Source organism: Natator depressus, chromosome 10 (assembly GCF_965152275.1).
Source record: "Natator depressus isolate rNatDep1 chromosome 10, rNatDep2.hap1, whole genome shotgun sequence".
In the NCBI taxonomy this organism is placed as follows: Eukaryota; Metazoa; Chordata; order Testudines; family Cheloniidae; genus Natator; species Natator depressus.
In genome coordinates, this window is record NC_134243.1 from 31,122,156 (window position 1) to 31,142,989 (window position 20,834).

The 20,834-nt window shown below is 43.6% G+C and overlaps 1 protein-coding gene across 2 annotated transcripts in view; it reads right to left on the bottom strand.

Annotated features, from left to right (window-relative positions):
- RHBDF1 (rhomboid 5 homolog 1) overlaps positions 1-20,834 on the bottom strand; it is a 111,444-nt gene that overhangs the window by 53,066 nt on the left and 37,544 nt on the right. The gene's annotated exons all lie outside the window — the stretch shown is intronic.

Sequence of the window (20,834 nt, forward strand, 5' to 3'; positions counted from 1 at the left end):
ATGGGCCCTCCCAACAAATCAAAGCCATCAACCTCACTCTGAAAACTCCTTGTGATTCATGTCCATTCCCTAGCCGAGCCTGAGCCAAGAACTATATTTCTGACTGTGGCAAACACTAATTAACTATAATTGTCTTAAAATTCAATTTTATTTAACTGTTTTATATAAAACCCAACCACATACTGACCTCAGGAAAAATGAGCCCAGTGTGCAAACTACAGAAGCTCATCAATTCCAGGTTAAATCCAGGACAGAGTGTAGTCATATGGGAATAGTACAGAAATAGCATTAAATAAAAATCACTGTGGTTAACTAAATGTTTTAACAACAATGTGACAAATTACCATCTTACCCACTTTACTAGAGGTTATGCCCTTTTTCCCTGCCCTTTGCCTTTTTGGGTTGAGCTCTTCCTGGCAGGGATTGTGTTTGGAAAGTGCACTGTGTGTGCAATAGAAACAGAAACAAATCATCCTCCTCATCAATTATTCCTATATACAAATTTACAAATATGCCGAGCCCTTTATATAAATTTGTTTTCTGTCTCAGCATCCTCAGTGCGGTGGGCTGAGGAGGATGCAGGAACACAATGTTTGTATAAATACAAGCTAGCAATTATGTATTGTGTACTGTGACCAGTTCTGGGCACCACATTTCAGGAAAGAGGTGGACAAATTGGAGAAAGTTCAGGAGAAGAGTAACAAAAATGATTAAAGGTCTAAAAAACACGACCTACGAGGGAAGATTAAAAAAACTGGGTTTGTTTAGTCTGGAGAAGAGAAGACTGAGGTGGCACATAACAGTTTTCAAGTACATATAAGGTTGTTACAAGGAGGAGGGAGAAAAATAGGAATATTTTCTCAGGTCCAATTCTCCTTGCACTTACCTGGGTTAGAATCACAGAAATGTAGGCCTGGAAGGGATCTTGATAGATCATCTAGTCCAGTCCCTGCATTGCGACAGGATTATCTAGAGTAGACCATCTCTAACAGGTTTTTGTCTAATCTGTTCTTAAAAACCTCCAATGAAACATGGAGATTCCACCACCTTCCTAGATAAGCTGTTCCAGTGCTTCACCACCTTTACAGTCAGGATTTTTTTCCTCATGTCTACCCTAAATCTCCCTTGCTGCAATTTAAGCCCATTGCTTCTTGTTTTGTCCTCAGGGGTTAAAGAGAACAATTTATCATCCTCCTCTTTATAACAACCTTTTACATACTTGAAGACTTATGTCCCCCCTCAGTCTTCTCTTCTCCAGGCTAAACAAACCCAATTTTTACAATCTTTCCTTGTCAGTCATGTTTTCTAAACCTTTAATAATTTTTCTTGCTCTGCTCTGGACTTTCTCCAATTTGTCCACATCTTTCCTGAAGTGTGGATGCTCTACTCCAGTTGAAGCCTTATCAGTACTGAGTACAGTGGAAGAAATTACTTTTTGTTTATAACACTCCTGATACGTCCCATAATGATGTTCACTTTTTTTTTTTTTTGGCAATAGAATTACATTGTTGACTCATATTTAGTTTGTGATCCACTATAACCCCCACATCCCTTTCTGCAGTACTCCTTCCTTAGGAGTCATTTTCCATTTTGTATTTATGCAATTGATTATTCCTTCCTAAGTTTAGTACTTTGCATTTGTCCATATTGAACTTCATCCTATTTACTTCAGACCATTTCTCCAGTTTATCAAGATCATGTTGAAATCTAATCCTGTCCTCCAGAGCGCTTGGTACCCCTCCCAGCTTGGTATCATCCACAAACTTTATAAGTGTACTCTCTATGCCACAAACTTTATAAGTGTACTCTCTATGCCATTATCCAAATCATTTATGAAGACATCAAATAGTACTTGACACAGGACAGATCCTTGCAGGTCCCTTCCAGCTCAATTGTGAGCCACTGGTAACTGCTCTCTGAATATGGTTTTCCAGCCAGTTCTGCACCCACCTCATAGTAGGTTCATCTAGGCTATATTTCTCTAGTTTGTTTATGAGAAGGTAATAAGAGACCACATTAAAAGCCTTACTGAAGTCAAAATATATGATATCTGTTGCTTCCCCCCTGTCCACAAGGCTTGTTACCTTGACAAAGAAAGATATTAGTTTGGTTTGACATAACTTATTCTTATCAAATTCATGTTGACTGTTACTTATTTTCTTCTGGGTGCTTACAGATAGAATGTTTGATCGTTTGTTCCATTATCTTTCTGGGTATTGAAGTTAAGACAACTGGTCTATAATTCCCTGGATTGTCCTTATTCCCCTTATTATAGATAGGTACTATATTTGCCCTTTTCCAGTCCTCTGGTATCTCTTCCATCCTCCATGAGTTCTCAAAGATAATCACTGATGGCTCAGAGGTCTCTTCAGCCAGTTCCTTGTGTATTCTAATGTGTAATTCATCAGGCCCTGCTGACTGGAAGACATCTAACTTGTCTAAGTAGGGTTCTCTACCAATATCTCCATGGGCCCTACCTACCACAGAGAGGGTGAGGAAGAGGTGGAGCCATGGTCCATCCCCTCCACACAGTGCATGTGGAGGGGACTGTATGTTGAACCAATACCTTCAAATCACAATGTGTCCCTTTATCATTTGCAAGCATCTAAGACACAGACACAAATCTGGAGAGAGGTCTCTCCTCTCAGATTACTAAGAGTTCATTAATTTTACAAAATATAGTGCAGTAAATTCACTGGAAAATGACACCTTATCAAGGAATTAAAATTGAACCACCACTGCCAAGTACAGCCTATTATACTGCATTTCTGTAGTTTACTTGTGGGCTGTTCTGAGAAACGGTGCCATATAACTGTATAAATGGTTACAGTTATATGAAGTGTGAAGCGGATACGCTGGGCGAAATGGGTCACCATAAGCTGATGGATAGCGGCTTGGATTCAGTAGTGAGCCCAAGATGAACAGGAGAAAGACAGACACTGGGTGTCTTGCTTTGTGCTGGCTTCCAGCCCAGGCTTCTGGACCCTTGTGGAGCTGATGTCAGGGAACTGGACATGGGTGAGCAGACTAGCCCCAGCTTGGCCTGGTTGAGGGGACTGCGTTTCAGTAAAGTCTCAGGCCCCCCAAAAAGCCAGGGAATTAATAACTGAGCCCATGGAGTTGGCCATGCCCTTCGTATATACTTTGTGGTTTGGCTAATTTTATTTTGTTGTGTTAAGGAACGTCTATCTTGTTTACCAAATAAAAAAGACTCCTGTTTCCTATTTCCAGGACTCCCCTGTGCTCGGAAGTGGTGAAAAATCACCTGTAAGAGGGTCCTGATGGTTAGATTATAAATTTCTAAAAACTGGACGTGAACAAGGTGTCAGGTGGGGCTTGAGCTGACCACTTTATTTTAAAAAGGACTCTTGATGTTCTGTTGAACCTGGCTCTTGTTACTCCTGTTGCTGCCTAGAAGAAGGGTTACATTGGCAGAGTTTATATGAGCCATTTGTCCATCTCCAGCCTTCTCATGAAAATCTGGCAGGTGGCAGAAGACAGCAGCAGGGACAACAACATATGGGAGGGGAAACACATAAGGACAAAGAACCTCATCCAGTAAACTCTGCATCAAGCCCACAACTTCTGACTTTTAGACCGATATCCAGCGTTGATTTAAAGACTTCAATGTGATGGAGAATCCACCATGTCCCTAGGCAAGTTGTCCCAGTGATTAAATACCCTCACTGTAAAAAATACCCTATTTCCAGTTGGAATTTGTTTCGCTTCAGCTTCCAACCTGTGTGTTTTGTTTTGCCTTTAGCTCCAAGATTAAAGAGCCCTCTACTATCAGAAATGTCTTCCTCATGTAGACCATGATCACATCACCTCTTAACCTTCTCTTGGATAAACTAAGTACATTGAGCTTCTTTAGTCTCTCACTGAGGCAGGTTTTCCAGACCTCCAGCCATTCTGGTAGCTCTTTTCTGAACCCTTTCCAATCAGTCAACGTACTTCCGAATTGCAGACAGCAGAACTAGACACAGTAGCTAGTAATGGTCTCATTACTGCCATATAAAGAAATAATGCCATGTCCTTACTTCCACTCAGTGTTCTCCTGCTGCTACATGCTGATGTAGTCTGTTAGGCATTAAAAAGCTACAGATTTCTCTAGCTCCAGGAATAGAGACCATCTTGCAACAGCAATCGTACCAGTCAACTAGTATGTACAATAACCTCCAGAATGATGCCAGCCACTTGCACTGCTTCACATACCCAAGGGCACCATAAAGGAATGTGGGTGTTAGTTCTCACGCACACCCTTACTGCTGTCCTTGGTGTCAGAGCTGTACTAATTCCAAGCCAGGACAAACCAGCCAGGGAGGCTGGAGTTTAATACTGATCCCCAGGGTACAACAGAGCTAAACAAGGGCATCAGAGCATTAGTCAGAATAAGAGATGGGAAAGCACAATTACCAGACAGCCTTCTGCATTTTATCCTAACATGCAATATGCTGACAAATTCCCCATCGTTGACTAAGACTGGGAACAAGGTAGGTTTCTCAAGCTCTGGAATCTGAAAACATACTCTCAGTGCAGTTCAGAAGTGAATAGTATTTGTCAAATGAGCCTGGATAAGAGGCCAAAGTTCCCTGAAACACTCTTATCATACAGCCACTGCAATGTGTGAAGGTGTCAGTCTGGTGGCTGCCTAAAACGTCTTAACACAACTAGCCTCACATGTACCAAATACAACACAAGTATTTATGGAAGAGCTTACATCACATGCCTCAGAAGCTAAATTGATAGCTCCTCAAGCAACTCTCTACTCTCAGCTGCATTTTCACTAAATGCTAAATTCCAACCCAATGTCATCTGGAAACCTTCTTGTCTGTTGTGTATGGAGCCTGTCATTGGCTCCAGCAAAGCCTACAGGGCCAGTAGGGTTTGACTTAACAGCATAAATGCTTAAGATACTAGGAACTGATCAAAACCAGCACATGGCCCAAACAAGTCCTCAGGTCAAGCTGGGAATGCAGATGCATGAATCATCCCATATCACGTAAGAGTTTACACAGCAATCCTACAGTCTGGGCTACACTTAGTCATATGGGCAAAGTCCGGTCCACACCCAAAAGGCTACTCTATTGGGAGGTGTAGCATGTTTTTGCTGGCACCTTCACATATTTTTCTCCCAACACTAACTGTACATGAGTCACCCTCTGTTGCAAGCATGGCAGCTACATTACTACTTTGGAGACATCTGCTCAGGAATCAGTCTTCTTATGCGTCTCCCCCACAAAAAAACCCACTGAAGGAACATATAACTGGAGAGCAGGTATTTGTTTAATTGCAAAAGAAAGAGAAAGGAAGCCAGGACATTTAGAGCAAGGTGTCAAACACTACAAAGAAAGAGGAAGTGGCTCCCAATAGTCTTTCTGATCGGATTTCCAGGGAGCTAGCCCCTGGGTGCAGGCAGGTCAGCTAGACCTGGGATGGGAGTAATCTGTAAATTCATAGATTTTTAAGTCCAGAAGGCAGAATTTTGATCTCCTCGTCTGACCTCCTGCATAACACAGGCCAGGGAATTTCACCCACTGATTCTTACATCCAGCCCATATTTTGTCATTGAGATAGAATGTACCTTTTACAAAAAGACATACAAGCTTGATTTAAAGATTCCTAGTTATAGAGAACAAATTGCTGTTACACTTTTTAAAATGAGAAAATACATGCTGGGCACCTAGTCAGAGAGCAGATAACTGGTGAGATTCTGTGAGCAGCAACCAGCTCCTGGGAGCATATTCTGATACAAGCAGAAGAATTTTGTTTCACTTGTGATAGGCGAATGGCTGAGGTTTCACCTCAACAGTTTTTGATGTGAATGGTGTGTGGGCTACACTTCGTTTTCATGGTCAGGTCATGGCCCACTGGTGCAGAGATGGTCCCACCCTCAGTTTCTTAGGGAACTGTGGTAAACATCTGTTCCCCAGTCTGGAAGGACTGGCTAGAAGTTGTAATAAGTGATGCAGACAGGCCTGCCACAGGGAACCCTCAGAGAGACCATCACAAAATGGTGGGAGGCTTCTTTCTCAGGGCTGCAGATGAAAAGGGTCCCAGTCTGAGGACATGAGTGAGCTCCCTCCTGCTAATCTCCTTATTTCAGAGGGTGACAAGGCATCGAGTCCTTCTGTGACATGGGAGCTGGGCTGTGGTCCTGTCATCGTGAGTCAGGCTTTGCATCATCCAGACAGGTCTTCACCAAAAACAGCCAGGGACCTGATGCAGGTTTTTACCCCCTACTGCAGAAAACGGCATGAGGAAGAGGAGCAGCTTTACTCTGCCCTCTGCACTGCACTACCCCTCTCCATGCCAGGCCAGTGTTGGTCAGTGAATTTGTCATATATAGGATTGGTTTCACACTCTAACACCAACAGGAATACAGGAACTGCCCCATAGCTATCCCTTGGGTTTGCCAACCTCCTGTAATAGACACACTGCAGTTTGAGTCACGCAATCCCAAAGACTTCCTATTGGAATTTGTTTTCTCCTGAATTGCTGCAAGCAAAAACACTGGGTAACTGCTGAGGGTACCTCTGTGCCCAAACGGTCACATTTACTTTATATTGACTCATGGAAGAGACAGCTCCGGGTTCCCAAATGCCAGACCGGGGGGGGGGGAGGGGAGGTGTGTGTGTGTGTGTGTGTGCCCATGTGAGAGCACAGGCAGGTCTGTGTTGGAGCAGCTCTGGGCTTTAGAACTAAAGAGGGGTCACCTGAAGCTCAATGGAGAGAAACTCAGACAAGTACATACAGTGAGGCAGCAGAACAAATCCTCCGGCAGGCTGTTGTGCAGACCTGAGGTGCAGACTCTGAGAACAACCTGCAAAGCAGGGACTCCAGGTACTCGGGAAGGTATTGTTCAGAACAATCCTGTTTGACTGAGGGGTTGGCCACCCACAAACTTGCCCAGTTTGCAAACCCTGTGTGAACAGTCTTAAACTGGATTAGAAATGGCTATAACCGATTAAGTGAAGTTGATGACGAGCTGAAGGTAAATAAATCACTATAAGCTATTTCTAAACTGACTTAGAAGTAGTCACACAGGGCTTTGCTCTTGCTTAACAAACACTGCAAGTTTGTTAAGGCCTGAGTTTGTCATTCAGGGTGAATGCTCACTAATGGGGAAGTAAGAGCCCCCAAATGCCTTCCAAACACTCAAAGGCAACCACTTTAAAACTGTACTGAGCTGGGCTGGTGACCTGCAAGTGGAAGGCTCAGGCTACATTAGCAATGTCCTCAGGCATCCAGTCCCTATGGTAAGTAATAAAATGTTACAGAAATATTTATGGATTTGGAAAGAAGCGAGGTGATGTATTAATATGTTACAGTGATAATGGAATATCTTCTGTTCCAACAGTAAGTAGGGATGATGTCAAACAGCATCTACTTACGTTTCAATAATTTAAAATCAGCAAGAGCATATAACTTGCACTCAAGACTTTTAAAAGAATTGGCCACAGAGCTCTCTGAGCCATTCGTGTTGACTTTTAATAAATGTTGGAACACTGGAGAAGTTACAGAGAACTGCAAGAGCTAACATACCAATATTTAATAGGGGTAAATGCGTAGCTATAGGCTGGTTAGCCTGACATTGACTGTGGGCAAAATCATGTAATGGCTGATACAGGACATAATCAGTAAAGAACTAAGAATAATAGCATAATGAAAGCCAATCATCTTTGTTTTATGGAAGACAGAGCTTGTCCAACTAACCTGATATAATTTTTTGATGAGATTACAAGTTTGGTTGACTACGGTAATTGTGTTGACATACTTGGACTTCTGTAAAGCATTTGACCTACTATGTACCACAGTATATAGGCACTATACCAAGTCAACGACGCATATTAAACAGTGTCATTAAAACCTGGCTACTGGATAGAATGTTAATGGGGAATGATCATCAAGTGGGGGATGCTGCTAGTGGGATCCAGCTGTGATTGATTTTCGGACCAAATTATTCAATATCTTTATCAATGATCTGGAAGAAATGGCTTTATATGCCCTTGCTGTACAATTTGCAGATGGCACAAAGACTGGTGGGTGGTAATAATGATAAGGACAAATCACAGATAGAATAAACTGGATCACTCAGTAAACTCACTGCAATTACCCAACATACATTTTAATATAGACAAATGCAAGCTCATACATCTGAGAACAAAAAATACAGGCTATGCTTAGCAGATGGGGCGGGGGTGGGGGGGGACTAGATCCTGGAAAGCAATGACTCTGACAAGAATTTAGGGGTCATAGGAAAACCAGCTGAACATGAGATCCCAGTGCGATGCTGTGGCAAAAAGGGCTAACTCAATCTCTGGAAGTATAAAGAGGGGAATACAAAGTAAGAATAAGAAGGCAGCATTACCTCCATAAATGGCATTGGTACTACCACTTCTGGAAACTGTGTCAAGTTCTAGTGCCCACACTTTGAAAAGGATGTTGAAAGAAATCAGAAATGGCTCAGAAAAAAGATACAAGAACGATTTGAGGTCTGACAAACCTATATTGCAGTGAGAGATCAGAACTCTATTTTCTTAGCCTACTGATGATTAAGAAGTGAATTAGTTAGTTTCTGAGTATCTAAATGGGGAGAAGATTACCAACACTAGAGTCCCAGACACCTTGCATTAATGACACCCTGATCTATGATCCTCCAGTGCCAGGGAGAGAAGCATAGCATATTCACTCTATGAATCTATCAAACTGGCTGATTTAAAGCCAAACCTTGCACATCACCAAAGGTACAATCCTGTGAGGTGCTCCGTACCCTTGGCTCTCACTGAAATCACCAAGATTTAAGGTCATGACTTTAGAATGGCACAGGTGCAGGTGGGGAAAGTCAGCACTTATTCTAAACAGATAAAGTAAAATTCATTGCAAATATATTTCTGTCTAGAAAAATTATCTGTGTGATAATTCCCCATCCAGCCTATCAAGAAGAGAAACGACAAAGAGTGGGGAACAAAGTGATTCCATCCCAATTACAAAGGGGGGTTGACAGGACTGTCTTTTAACCACTTTTCTATGTTGTTTTACCATTAAAAGGAGACTCAGTATTTTCCCACTAAAATCATGAATCACCCACTGTCTGTCATTATATGCAGACAATATGGTTTTACTATCACAAACACCTTTGGTATTGAAGCGTTTTATTAAATGCATTGGGTTTATACTATCAGTGGGAGGACCTCTCAATAAATTATGCCTAAACTAAAGTAAATTTCATTAGTTGGAGACAAAGGTTGCATAAATGGAGGATCAATGGGCAAAATATTGAACAAGTTAGCTCTTTCCCCTCCCTGGGTATGTGATTCTCACAAAATGGTTTGTGGGATAAGCATATTCAAGTAATAAAAGAGAAGACCTCAAATTCAGTGCAGGCTGTGTTATGTTTTATCTGGACTCATAGAAGCAACTTAATTGCACCAGCCCATAAGACAGGTTTCAGAGTAGCAGCTGTGTTAGTCCGTATTCGCAAAAAGAACAGGAGTACTTGTGGCACCTTAGAGACTAACAAATTTATTTGAGCATAAGCTTTCGTGAGCTACAGCTCACTTCATCGGATGCATTCAGTGGAAAATACAGTGGGGAGATTTATATACATAGAGAACATGAAACAATGGGTGTTACCATACACACTGTAATGAGAATGATCAGGTAAGGTGAGCTATTACCACCAGGAGAGGGGGAAAAAAACAACAACCTTTTGTAGTGATAATCAAGGTGAGCCATTTCCAGCAGTTGACAAGAATGTGTGAGGGAGAGGGCGGGGGGGGGGGGGGGATTGTATCCAGTTTGCAAATTAAATTCCAATTCAGCAGTCTCTCGTTAGAGTCTGTTTTTGAAGTTTTTTTGTTGAAGAATTGCCACTTTTAGGTCTGTAATCGAGTGACCAAAGAGATTGAAGTGTTCTCCAACTGGTTTTTGAATGTTACAATTCTTGACGTCTGATTTATGTCCATTGATTCTTTTACGTAGAGACTGTCCAGTTTGCCCAATGTACATGGCAGAGGGGCATTGCTGGCACACGATGGCATATCTCACATTGGTAGATGTGCAGGTGAACAAGCCTCTGATCGTGTGGCTGATGTGATTAGGCCCTATCATGGTGTCCCCTGAACAGATATGTGGACACAGTTGGCAACGGGCTTTGTTGCAAGGATAGGTTCCTGGGTTAGTGGTTCTGTTGTGTGGAGTGTGGTTGCTGGAGAGTATTTGCTTCAGGTTGGGGGGCTGTCTGTAAGCAAGGACTGGCCTGTCTCCCAAGATCTGTGAGAGTGATGGGTCGTCCTTCAGGATAGGTTGTAGATCCTTGATGATGCGTTGGAGAGGTTTTAGTTGGGGGCTGAAGGTGACGGCTAGTGGCGTTCTGTTATTTTCTTTGTTGGGCCTGTCCTGTAGTAGGTGACTTCTGGGTACTCTTCTGGCTCTGTCAATCTGTTTCTTCACTGTAGTTGTAAGAATGCTTGATAGAGATCTTGTAGGTGTTTGTCTCTGTCTTGATGGGTTGGAGCAAATGCGGTTGTATCGTAGAGCTTGGCTGTAGACAATGGATTGTGTGGTGTGGTCTGGATGAAAGCTGGAGGCATGTAGGTAGGAATAGTGGTCAGTAGGTTTCTGGTATAGGGTGGTGTTTATGTGACCATCGCTTCTTAGCACCGTAGTGTCCACGAAGTGGATCTCTTGTGTGGACTGGTCCAGGCTGAGGTTGATGATGGGATGGAAATTGTTGAAATCTTGGTGGAATTCCTCAAGGGCTTCTTTTCCATGGGTCCAGATGATGAAAATGTCATCAGTGTAGCGCAAGTAGAGTAGGGGCATTAGGGGACGAGAGCTGAGGAAGCATTGTTCTAAGTCAGCCATAAAGATGTTGGCATACTGTGGGGCCATGCGGGTACCCACAGCAGTGCCGCTGATTTGAAGGTATACATTGTCCCCAAATGTGAAATAGTTATGGGTGAGGACAAAGTCACAAAGTTCAGGCACCAGGTTTGCCGTGACATTATCTGGGATACTGTTCCTGATGGCTTGTAGTCCATCTTTGTGTGGAATGTTTGTGTAGACGGCTTCTACATCCATAGTGGCCAGGATGGTGTTTTCAGGAAGATCACCGATGGATTGTAGTTTCCTCAGGAAGTCAGTGGTGTCTCGAAGATAGCTGGGAGTGCTGGTAGCGTAGGGCCCATAAGAGTGTTTGAGGACAAGTTGTGAGCTCAAATTTTGTACAGTGCAGAAATATGGGGGTGGAATGATCCCATGGGACTGGAGGTGAGTCAAAACAAATTTCTTAGAAAGATCCTTGGTCTCCCAAATAATACCCCAGCTTCTGTGCTTAGAGCTGAGGCAGGAATGGATATTCTGTCCAAAGTCAATGTTGTAATATTAATTTTTGGCTTCATACTCATACTATGCACCCACAGCCTTTGCCCAGGCTATGCTTAGAGGAACAGCTCAGCAGGACTTTCTCACGTAAGTTTCCTTAGTTAGAGCATGTTCAGAATTCTTTGCATTCTCTACGTTTCTGAGAATCGGAAATGATTAGATTTAAGTTTAAAAATGTGAAATCCCTGTTCAAGTTGAGAATAAAGGATATGAATAATCAACTAGATATAGCAGTTGTTTCTATTTCAAATGTCACACTGGCTCCCCTTGTCAAAAACAGACTTGTGTATGCCAGATATTTACCCAGTCCTTGTAATCACACACTCAGGAGCTCTTCATTTCCAATCAATGCAGACAACTTACTTAAAAGGCCAAGATATTGGCACTGAGAAATGTAAATGCCTCTGTCCATGTAGTTTAGGGCAGGTGGAATATTTACTTTATTATTTATTACATTGTAATTTGTGTTGCCATTTAAGGTCAAACTGGCTTTCCATGTTTTTGTCCCAGATGCCTTTATCTATGATCTCTCAGAAAACTGAACATTTTTTAGGAACTGACAACGTATCGAGCAGTTACCCTATCTGCATAGTCAGCCACTAAAAATAACGAAAAGGCAAGGAGCCTGGTGATTGTATACAGATTAATGGTGTATATCCTTTTTAATCCGTATTTATAAATATTTTAACATTTTATCCTTTTGAATTTAGTTTCAGTTTGTTGTAGTACTTTGTTTTCTGCACACTGGCCCAAAACTAAATTGTTTATTAATAAACTACTATCACTTTTTCACTTCTCTTCTTGCAGAAGATCAGTGATCCCCAAACTTTTCAGGGTTGCACCCCACTCAGGAGTAAGGGGGCTGAGGCTGGGGCCACAGCCCTGGGGAGTGGAGCCCCGGGCGTGGGGCCGGCAGCTGGAGCCCCAGGCCGGCAGACAGGGCCAGGAGCAGAACTGGGTGGCACTCCCTCCCTACCCCCTGTGGGGGCTAGCCCAGGCCCCAGCTGTGTCCCCCCCCCCCAAATGTTCCTCCAAGCCCTCTCAAAGGGGGAACAGTTTGGAGACCTCTGCAGTAGAAGTTCTTTGGGAAAGGCACTGCATATTCACGTGTGTTTGTGTCGCACCCACAATCCTGACTGGGGCATGTGTGCGCAACTGTTATAGAAACATTAAATAACATAAGACTTGTGCATTATTAGTTATGACTTCATAACTTGTCTCATCTGCTTAGCCACCTTTACATAAGTGCCTTATTGAATATACAGTCCAGTGTTACAGAAAGTGAAACATTTTGTAATGCTGTTGAATAATACATGAAATGGACATTCACACATTCACATTTACAATCTTCCTCATTCTCAGAAAAATAGCGAGCCACTGGTCAAATTTTACAAAAATGTATGTAATAATTGTGCACATTTATGCTGAGTTTGCTGAAACGAGTGTTTGGCTTTTGCATATACTGTGAGAGAAACATGAATTAATGGGCTTTTTTTTCCCCTCTTTGCACTGAACAGATGTGATCATTTCCAAATATCAATGGGTAACTATAGGTCAGAGGTGGGCAAACTACGGCCCGGGGGCCACACCCGGCCCTCCACCCTGTTTAATCCAGCCCTCAAGCTCCTGCTGGGGAGCGGGGTCTGGGGCTTGCCCTGCTCCCGCGCTCCAGCTTAGAAGCAGGGTTGGAGACTGCTCCGCATGCACATGCCAAGGCTCCCAGAGGCAGCAGCGTGTCCCCCTGATCCCTCTCTCGCACCCCAACCCCCTGCCCCAGCCTGGAGCCCCCTCCCACACCCTGAACTTCTCATTTCTGGCCCAACCCCAAAGCCTGCACCCCATAGCCAGAGCCCTTACCCCCTCCTGCACCCCAACCCCAATTTTATGAGCATTCATGGCCCACCATACAATTACCATACCCAAATGTGGCCCTCGGGCCAAAAAGTTTGCCCACACCTGCTATAGGTGGAGTGTGGACTGATGCTTATAGTTAAAGTTGCCTAGCATTCCCCTTTATGACCTCTATTTGAAGTAGTTGTCTATAACTTTTACAAACTAACCATTCAGAAGAAATTTTCCTGACTAATGGAATCGCAGGCTCTGTGATCAGCCCACACTCCTGTCCCCAGGATTCACTTGACCTCAGTGGTTACAAGCTCAATGCAGGGCTGAGCTGCTTGCTGATGCATGGCATTGTTACTAGTGCTAGGGCCCCAGAGTTTCCAGCTTGGAGAATGCGACTCTTTCTCATGAGAAATTAACCTGCAGAAAGATGTAAACATTTCCTGGGTTGGGGCAAATGGTTCCTTTTCCATACTGGCCAGAAACATCTCTCTCAGGCATTGTGAGCCCCACAATGCTTCACTGTGTGTGCCCTGCACTGCACATGGGAACACCCTATCCTTCTTATTGTCAGCCATAGCTGGCCCACCCAGGGACTGGAGGATACAGCTGGTTTGTCCAGTCACTTTGGAGAGGAGAGCCATTTCTGTGCATGCTGGGGTGCACTCTCCACGGAATAGACAGTGGCGCAGCCTGGTCAGCAAACTGCAGCCACCTGGAAGAGCTAGAAGGCTGGAGTCTAAGTGACAGACTGATGTGAGCAGCCGCCTTTGCTTCTCTCTCAGTGATGAAGGTCACAGAGGGAACTTTGCATGTTTGCCTTTAATAAAGAAGGGCCCATGCAGAGGGAAGCATCGCCAGTCCCAAGCATTCAAAAATCGTGAGTCAGGCCTCCCCAAAAAAAATCAAGATATAAAAAAAAAAAATTTACATTGAGTTCTTTGTACTTCCCTTCTGGCATGAGAACATTTAGTGACCATGTTTCCAAGCTTTTTTCTGCACACAGGTTGGCTATAAAGTTTTGGGTGTTTTTAAACAAAAGCTAAGATTGTCAGGTAATAGCTGGACTCCAGCAGCTGGGACTTTCAGTGAAGCACCAAATCTCACCAGACTGGAGATAAAATCATAAGAGTTGGCAACTATATGAGAGTACCCTGCAAAACGAGAGAGTTCCTGCTACCAAGGGTATGTCTACACCACATACAAAAGAAAACAAAACAAAAACATGGCAGCGAATCCCAGAGCCCGGGTCTACAGACTCATGCTCATGGGCCTCATGCTATAATGCTAAAAATAGCAGCACAGACATTCCCGCTCAGACTCTGAAGCCCAGCAAGGGAAGGAGGGTGTCTCAGAGGGGATCGCTCCTGGCTGTACTGGGAAAGCAGGGACCCCTCCAAAGCTGCTCCACTTCCACCATTTGTTGGAGAACTGTATGCCCCACCTCCCAAGAATGTCACTTTTCCCAGCCAGTCCAAGATGCTAAACACACTGTAAGGTGCTAGTGGACAACTTCTCTCCTGAGCAGCCATTCTAGATGAGTAAACTCTAGATTACAGGGATTTTGAACACCTGCCTCTCGCCAGATCACCAAACAGTTCTGTACAGATCTTGGACCCAATATACTGGCAAGGGGTCACGTTTTCAGGAATCCATGTACATAACGAACACAGGTACCACAACTGTGCACACACTTGGAGAAGGTTTGTTACATTCACTCAGCTGGTAACTGCAAATCCACTCATGGTAATGACACACACAAATTCTGCATGTGAGCTTTGAGGCACAGTTTCTCAAGGTAAGATGCTTTAAGAACCCCTAGGCCAAAGTGAAGCAGTCATTGGGGAAAGCATAAAACCGAAATCTGCCACATCAGTGACACAACCCAACAAGGCGTGGGAGTTAGTGGGTTAAATCCTAGAGTAGGTGGTTAAGTCCAGGGATCCTCAGGCAAAAGCCACTTCTAGAAAAGTCTCTAGTGACCCAAACAGAATGAAAACCTTGCTGTAGAATTTCTAAACCAATCTACACAATAGTAGGGCAGGAATCTTATTCTCAACCAGATAACAATTCCATGGAAAGTCCCTTCTTCCCTTTAAAGGCTACACGTTAGAGTAATTTCCATAGAACCCTATAGATTTCGTCACCATTACACTCCATGTCTCTTCCAGAGCCATATGGCCTGCTTTTGCTCAGCCAACCATTGTGTATATCCTGTTACTGTGTACTCCTTCAGTCACGTCACTTAAACACCACTGTGAGACTTGGCAGCCTTCCACAAGGCTTGTCCAACTGGTCATTGTTGCCCTTAGACTCTTAGAACATCCTCTATCCTGAATGACAAAACAGGAGGGGAAGAGGAAGCAGTCCTGGCAGCCTGGGGGGAGGGGAGGTAAGGCACTCACCAAGGGCAAACCCACCATTCTGCTTGCTGTGAGGAGCTCACTCCATTTCCAGCTCCAAGGCCCCAGTGCTGCAGCTCCTGCCTTCCTCACTGCATGTCACGGGCTTGGGGAATTTGAGAGCACTCAGCATGTGGGAGCAAAGGATTCCTGCACACTCGCTCTGGGTGGCACATATGGTGCATACTACCAGAGATGCCACAGCAGACGTATTACCCAGGGAACAGAACAACTGTGTTTGTGTGAGAGGGAGTACAAATGTAATTGAGTGGATGTTCATGAGCATGTGGAGAGGAATATGTGTAAATTAAAGGGATGGGTACATGAGGGTATGGGTGCACATGTTTGTGTGTCAGGTTCATAAAACCTTGCAATTTGCTACATATTAGAGCTGGCTGGGAAAATCAGCTTTTTCCTTGTTAAAAATTTCAACAAATGAAAAATTTTGGTTTTTGTTCTCAACAACAGGAAATCACACAATTCTGGCTGATCAGGCAAAAATTTGGGGATTTTACTGAAAATTTTTGCCTGACTAGTTGAGATTTTTGGTTTTGGCTCCCAGAAACAAAAACAACAAAAATCAGCATTTGGGTTGGCAATTTCTAACAAAAAAAACCACAACAAAATTAGTCAAAAGCAAACATTTCCCACTGACATTTCCATTTTGAAGAAAAAAAATTTTTTTCGAAGTTTTGAATGAAAACTTTCAGCCAGCTCTACTACACACACAGCTCTCCCCCACCCACCCCTCTGAATGACCCCCCCATACATAATGAACGCTCCCTCATGAATGCACTCATGCACCACATACAAAACTCCTGTGTAACAAAACTGTATTAACACATCACAAACACAATGTTCAGAGTTCAGCGCCTGATAACTGCTAGTTGTTTTCTTTTGCCTTTGCAAGGCACCCATCCTTGCAGTATCTGTATCTTCGATTATCCAGGAACAGGGGCTATAGATACTAACAGCAGGTCTTGTTCTATGCTCTATACTAAAAGTTTCCTAGTATAGGTTTTCCAATAGCACTATACCAGCAAACTCCCTCCCACAGTGGGAGACACAGCTTATACAGGCAAAAGAATTGCTGCCAGTAAAGATTAAACTAGTTCTCCAAAAGACTTCTTTGCCAGAATAACTGCATCTATACTAGGGTTTATGCTGGTATAGCTATATCGAGTAGTGAGGTAATTTTCTTCACACTCCTAACCAATATAGCTATGGAAGCAAATCTTTGTAGTGTAAAGCATCTTATGCAGAATTGCGTCAGTAGCTGGAAGTCAGAAAATGATTAGCAGCAAAGAGATGGTGGGTCTGACGCACACTGCAAATACCACTGCTCCAATACTGTTCACTCAGACACCCCCACATACACATAGGCCATGGACCTCACCAGACACTCCTGCATGTCATCCCTTCCCCTATCCCTCCATTTACAGCCTGATACAACCCAGTCTCAATCATAGTTCCACTATGAACCAAAGGTCTTGATTTAAATCATCCACCACCCAAACTACGCACTGACTGGATACCTCACAAGGCTCTGCAGCTGAACCATCAGAAGAGAGGTCGGCAGCATGGATAAAGGATCCAGGACTGCAAGCACCATTTTGAACTTCCTGGCTTTCAGAGGCTTCCACATTCACAGCAACCATGACTCTGAATTCCCAGGCTTTCAAACAGCTGGGTTTCATACAGCTGCAGCGTTCTGTTAGTGCCATTTTAACATACAGTCCCTCACGTCAGTTAGCCATTTCACTGATACATGCTGCATGGCTAACTTCAAGAATGTCTGAAAGGCTAAAATATCTAAGAGCAATTTCTCACATTCATTTATACTTATTGCCAGTACAAACTAGAATCATAACCTCAATGAAGACAGATCCGATCAGCCATGAGAAGGCACTGATCCTGAAGGAGATGCCCAGCCTCAATCAATCACCAAATCCTAAACCCTTTAGAGTCCCACAAACAAGCTCCACTGCAGCAGCCCTCACCACTGGGTTAGGCACAACAACAAGGAGCATTTTAAATGCAACAGCAGCAAATGTGTGTCCCCTCCAGTCTATCAATGCTCCCAAACTCACCCACCAGTTAGTCAGATTCCCTGCCTTCTTCTATGCAGTCCCCTGTGCATGGTCCGACCTGTCTGGGCTTAATGCCCTATCCTACCCCCATAAGGCCCTTTAAGGATTTACCTCTGCCATGCTGCCCATAGTGAAACTTGCTGATTTGTATATAAGCAGCCAATTGCTATTCCTTTCTCCTGACTTCTGTCATTATATTATGAAGTTCTCAGAACAGGAACCTCCTCCTCAAGTGTTGGTGAGCACCCCGCACACAATGAGTGCTACTGTAAATGAACAGCAACAAGGAAAGTTGTACACTACGTGAAAATGGTAACGTTATCAATGATGCAAATGAGGCAGAAGTGTTCTATACATATTTCTGTTCTGCATTTGCAAAGAAGCTGGATGATGTTCTCATATCATCTGACGGTGAAATACTTTCCATTCCAACTAAGGAGGATGCTATACGGCAGCTACTGATGTTAAATATTTTAAAACCATCAGGCCCTGATAACTTGCATCCAGGAGTTTTAAAAGAGTTCATGAAGGAATTGTCCAGACTGTTGGTGTTAATATTTAATGAATCCTGGGGGAATTAGTTCAATTTGTTCATTTAATAGTGGAAGCAGTAATGGCTGTAGCACTGAGAGATGAAGCAGGAGGAGTCATATTAGGAGGTAGGACAGTGCATAACCTTATAGTCACAGACAATATTCACCTCACTGCTTTGACTAAGGAGGATTTACAACCGGCCAATGGGAGCTGTGAGGACAGTGCTGGGGACGGAGCCGCCTCTCCCCTGGCCAGGCGAGCGCAGAGACGTGCCAGCAGCCAGCCACTTCCAGGAGCGGCATGGGGCCAGGGCAGGCAGGCAGCCTGCTTAGCCCTGCTGCACCGCCATCCGCAAGCCGCCTGTGGCAAGCACCTCCCAGCCAGAACCTGCACCTCGCACACTCTCTTGCACCCCACCCCCTGCTCCAGGTCAGAACTCCCTCCTGCTCCTAAACTCCCTCACAGACTCCACACCTCCTCCTACACCCCAATCCCCTGCCCCTGCCCAGAGCCCCCTCCTGTTTATATTCAAATTCAAAAGGCTGAAGTCACATTAAAAGTATTAGTGAGTAGTAATAACTTAAATATGTTCAATTATTATTTGCTGATAAATTCTAAATCTACAAGTAGCTTTGCATGTGATGTGGCTCTCGAAATATTTTGTTCAAGGACAAAAAACCAGCTCTTTGAAAGGATGCCGACCCCTGGTCTAGAGGATTACGGGGCGGGAGGGGGTTTCCCCAGCCTAGGTCTGAGTGAGGCCTCATGGCAAGCTCCAGGTGGTGTTTCCAGAGGCATCGAGCCCGGTCTTCTTGGTTTGCAGCTGGGGAAGGATTGGCAAATACTGCACCTGGATGCAACGTGAGCTTCCCCCAAGCAGTAAAGACAGCATTGGTGTTCACTGTTGACCAAGAAGGAGCGTGGACAGGAGGCACAAGAGTATGAAGCCCGGCATCCTGGGCATAGCTCGGTATCTGCTCACAGGTCCTGAGGGGGCGGGAAGGATGTGGAGAAAACATCCCCCCTCCCCCCCCAATCTATCTAAACTAATCACTAAAACTACGATAAAACTACAATAAACTGGTAAAACTACTATAAAACTCTTAAAACTATGTACAACTATCTTATTTTAAAGTGTGTCAGAAACGAGGACAGAAAGTTCCAACCCGGACCATGCAATGTTGAGAAGGAACTAGAGATGCAGTCAATCCGCCCCACCCTTTATGACATTGGACAGAAGCACAAGGCGAGCCAAGGCACACTGTGCGGACCAACGGACACTACTTTCAAATTATCTGGCTCCAGACACATGGTGCTCATGCGTAACCCTCAGTGGAATACAATAGGGACCATCACAACTAAAGACTACTCCAGCAGTGGTCGCACCACTGCCAAATACAGAGGTAAGAAAACTCTCTACTCCTACTTGAGATTACCTTGTTTATGCATCCCAATATCGCATTAGCTCTTTTGGCCACAGCTGATGACTCACTATAACCCCCAAATCTTTTTCAGAGTCATTGCTTCCCAGGGTGGAGTCCCCCATCCTGTAAGTATGCCCTTCATTCTTTGTAACCATATTAAAATGCGTATTATTTGCGCCCAGTTTACCAAGTGATCCAGATCACTCTGAATCAGTGACTTGTCCCCTTCATTATTTACCACTCTGCAATTTTTGTATTATCTGCAGACTATCAGTGATAATTTTATGTTTTTTTCTAGGTCATTGATTAAAGTGTTAAATAGTGCAGGGCCAAGAACCAATCACTGTGGTACCCCACTGGAAACAGACCCGCTTGATGATGAGTACCTACTGACAGTTACATTTGAGATCTATCAGTTAGCCAGTTTTTAATCCATTTAATGTGTGCCATCATGTTAATTTTATATCATTCTAGATTTTTTTTTTAATTATTAAAAATGCCATGTGGCACCAAGTCAAACACCTTACAGAAATCTCAGCATACTACATCAATACTGTTACCTTTACCATCAAAGCTTCCAGTCTCATCAAAAAGGATATATCAAATTAGTTTGACAGGATCTATTTTCTATAAACCCATGTTGATTGGCATTAATTACATTAGCCTCCTTTAGTTCTTTATTAATCAAGTCCTAAATCAGTTGCCCCATTATACTGCCTGGGTCAATGTCAGACCGACAGGCCTATAATTACCCAGATCATACTGCTTACCCTTTTTAAATATTGGCACAAAATTAGCCTTTAATTTCCCCAGTGTTCCAAGGTTTACTGGAAATCAATATTAACAGTCCAGCGGGCTCCTTGGATGCAAGTTATCTGAACCTGCTGATTTAAAAATATCTAACTTTAGTAGCTACTGTTTTAACATCCTCCTGAGATACTAGTGGAATGGAAAGAGTGTTATGATCATATGATGAGACTACGTCATGTTTTTTCCCCAATACACAACAGAAATATTTATTGAACTATTCTGCATTTCTGCATTATTATTGATAATTCTACCATTTCCATCTTGTAATGGACCAATACCATTGTCAGGATTCTTTTTGTTCTTAATATATTTTAAAACTCCTTAATTCTGCTGGCCATAGATTT